This window comes from Bison bison, unplaced genomic scaffold (assembly GCF_000754665.1).
Source record: "Bison bison bison isolate TAMUID 2011002044 unplaced genomic scaffold, Bison_UMD1.0 scf7180017848324, whole genome shotgun sequence".
NCBI lineage: Eukaryota > Metazoa > Chordata > Mammalia > Artiodactyla > Bovidae > Bison > Bison bison.
This window is the reverse complement of record NW_011478897.1, coordinates 16543-19930: the sequence shown is the minus strand read 5'-3', so window position 1 is coordinate 19930 and position 3388 is coordinate 16543. Positions and strand designations below refer to the sequence as shown.

The window sequence follows — 3388 nt, the reverse complement described above, 5'->3', positions numbered from 1 at the left end:
AAGAGATTGTATCCCATTGTGTCTCAGTCACTAAAGAATCAACATGCACTTCAGGAGACACGAGTTCCATCCATGGCTTGGGAAGATCCCCTGGAAGAGAGCATGGCAACCCACTCCAGTATTCTTCCCTGGCAATTCCCCATGGACAGAGAAGAGGTCACAAAGATCACACTAATCAGCTAATAAGCACACATTTGAAGAAAAATGTAATAACCATCAACACACTGTGTAAATTACACTTAAGAAAGCGCTCTCCTCTATCTTTCTTCTCACTCAAAATTACATTAGGTGAGAAAACATTTTGGTGTTGACTAATTTTCTGATGGTCTCCTTCACATCATTATTTCTAAGGCTGTAGATAGGGGATTTAGCATGGGGATCACTACTGTGAAAAGCACAGAGGCTACTTTGATGAAGAGCCATGAGCTTCTGGAGTTGGGTACAGAATAGAGAAGAAGGATGGCCCCATGGAAAATGGTGATGGCAGTTAGGTGGGAGGCACAGGTGGAGGCTTTTTGGAGTCCACCAGCTGAAGGCATCTTGATGATTGTGACAATTATGAAAACATAGGAGGTGAGAATAATCAGGAGGCAACACACCTCATTGAGAGTAGAAATGATAAAACATGTCATCTGACTGAAGTAAGAGTCAGAGCAAGAGACAGAGACGATGGCAGAATACTCACAGCCAAAGTGATGTATGACATTAGAACCACAGAAGGACAGCTCCAAAAGAGAACATGTGATTGTCAAGGACCACGTTCCACCCCATGTGTAGGTTCCAGTGACCAGGACGCTGCAGAGCTTAGGAGACACAGCAACTATGTAGAGCAGGGGGTTACAAACAGCCACAAACTGGTCATAGGCCATCACTGCTAACATGAACATCTCCGTAATCGTAAGTGTGCAACCAAAGAAGAACTGCAGCATGCAGCCCATGTAGGAGGTATCCTTATGTCCACAACCAAGATCTCTAAGAGTTTGGGTGTGGTTATAGAGGAGTAACAAAAATCAAGAAAGAAGAGATGGCTGACAAAGAAGTACATGGGGGTATGAAGTTTGGGATTGATTCTGATGGTCACAATCACACCCAGGTTCCCCACCACAGAGACTGTATAGACAGCGAAGAAGACCAAGAATAGGGGCACCTGGAGCTGTGGGTATTCTGAGAAGCCTGAGAGGATGAAGGTGATTCCAGCACTCTGATTTCGCTCATCCATCACTATGGTTTCTGCCAGAGAAAACCAGAGTTCACTCTAAGCAACCAGACATGACAGAAATAGAGGGTATTTTTTTTTTTTTTCCAAGCCTGGACAGGGGACTGGTCTGCAGTGGTGAAATCTGGGATTTCCCAGGAATGCAAATAAGACACGGTTCGAGCCCAAATGGTATACCGTGTGTCCACAGGTGTGGAGCGTGCAAGTCAGCTTCTGATGGAGGGGCAAGGAGAGGATGGACTGGGAAGAAATGAGTGTCACGGTGACTCAGAAAATGTCCTTGCTTGAATTTTCTCAACCTTCTAAGCTCTGTCTCCCTTTCTCCACATGGATATTTTCTTTCTTTAGCTTCATTTAATTGAACTTGTTGATTGCACTTGTACAGTCTTATGTTTGTTCAGGCCATTCTAACTGCTCAAGATGTCCTCTGTTTTTCTCTCACTCTTCCTTAGTGCTCTCCGATCAGAGAGGGGCTTCCCAGGTAGTGTGGTGGTAAAGAATCCTCCTGATAGTTCAGGTGATGCAAGGGACATGAGTTCAATCCCTGGGTCAGGAATATCTCCAGGGGAAAGAATTGGCAACCCACTCCAGTATACTTGCTGGTGAAATCTGATGGATGGAGGAGCCTGAAGGGCTATAGTCCATGGTGTCACCACACAACTGAGAGATCCAGCACCCACCTCATCAGAGAAGCCTCAGGTTTACTTTCCCTTAATGATTTCACCAACTGACCAAACTTTGGTAAAAAGTCACATATTGTATCTCCTAGAGAATATGAATGATGTCTTGTTATCAATCTAGACTCTTTAATCAAGTTAACTTCCCTTCAAATTTAAGCTCAGTCACTTATAAATATGTCTCTGACAAGTTAAGCTCTCTGAAACCTTACCTATAGAATATAATTCTATTATAAGAATTTGTTTTTATTACACAATTATGTATAAAATATAACTTAAATTAGTGAATTATTTTCTAAAACGTTTAAGACTTTAATTTTACACATAATAAATGCCCCCAATCAAATTTAGTTTAGAATACTGGAGTGGGTAGCCATTCCCTTCTCCAGGAGTTCTTCCCAACCCAGGGATTGGACCCAGGTCTCCCACACTACAGGCAGATTCTTTACCAGCTGAGTCACAAGGGAAGACCAGAAACACTTGAGTGGGTAGCCTATCCCTTCTACAGAGATCTTCCTGACCCAGGAATTGAACTGGGACCCCATGCATTGCAGGTGGATTCTTTACCAGCTGAGCTATTGGGGAAGTCCAAATTTAATTATTTTCTAAAACATTTAAGACTTTAATTTCACATATAATAAATGGCACCCACCAAATTTAGTTTCTTCTCTTGTATTTCTAATGCTGTTTTTCATGTTTATTTTGAATTTAAAATATATGACCTCAAAATATTCTACAATGTAGCACCACCTATAATTTTACAAAGTCTGAAATGGTGCAAATAGTGACTAAGAAGTAGAAAAAATGCATACACGGAGGAAGTCTTTTTCTTACTTTATTATTTTCTAATGTTTCCTTCTTAGCTGTGTATTTCCATTAATGTCTCAAACCATCAAGACATAAGCTTTGTTTTGTCCGTTTTTCCCTGTCCTTGTCTGTATCTCTATGATTTCCTTTCCATCCAAGGTTAAGGCTGTGAAAAATGTAATTAGGGCAAAATGAACATATTCTTCAAAATACACTCCCATCTTTATTGCTAGCTATCACCCATCTACTCAGCAGGTATCTTTATTTAGCCTACCTACAGCCATCTTTAAGGACTAATTTTCATTCAATCTTAGTTTAAAATCAGGCTCAAATGCTTACCCATATTCAAAATCATCTCCATACAAATTACCTGCAAACTGAATGCTTCTGTCAGGATTTCTGTTATCTCTAAAAGAACTAAACTACCAATGCAGCAGACATAAGAGACACGGGTTCTATCCCCGGGTTGGGAAAATCCCCTGGAGGAATGTATGTATTCTTGCTTGGAGAATCCCATGGACAAAGGATCCTGGTGGGCTATAGTCCATAGGGTGGTTTATAAAGAGTCACAAAGGACTGAAGTGACTTAGCATGCACAGTATCACTGTATTATCTAGACTGCTTGATAGCTACTTTTTTCATTTTACTCACTGCAGGAATTTTAATTTTTGTGCACAAAATACACACA

At 41.0% G+C, this 3388-nt stretch overlaps 1 pseudogene; it reads right to left on the bottom strand.

Annotated features, from left to right (window-relative positions):
- Positions 1-279: 279 nt before the first annotated feature.
- LOC104992192 lies at positions 280-3043 on the bottom strand (annotated as a pseudogene).
- Positions 3044-3388: the final 345 nt, after the last annotated feature.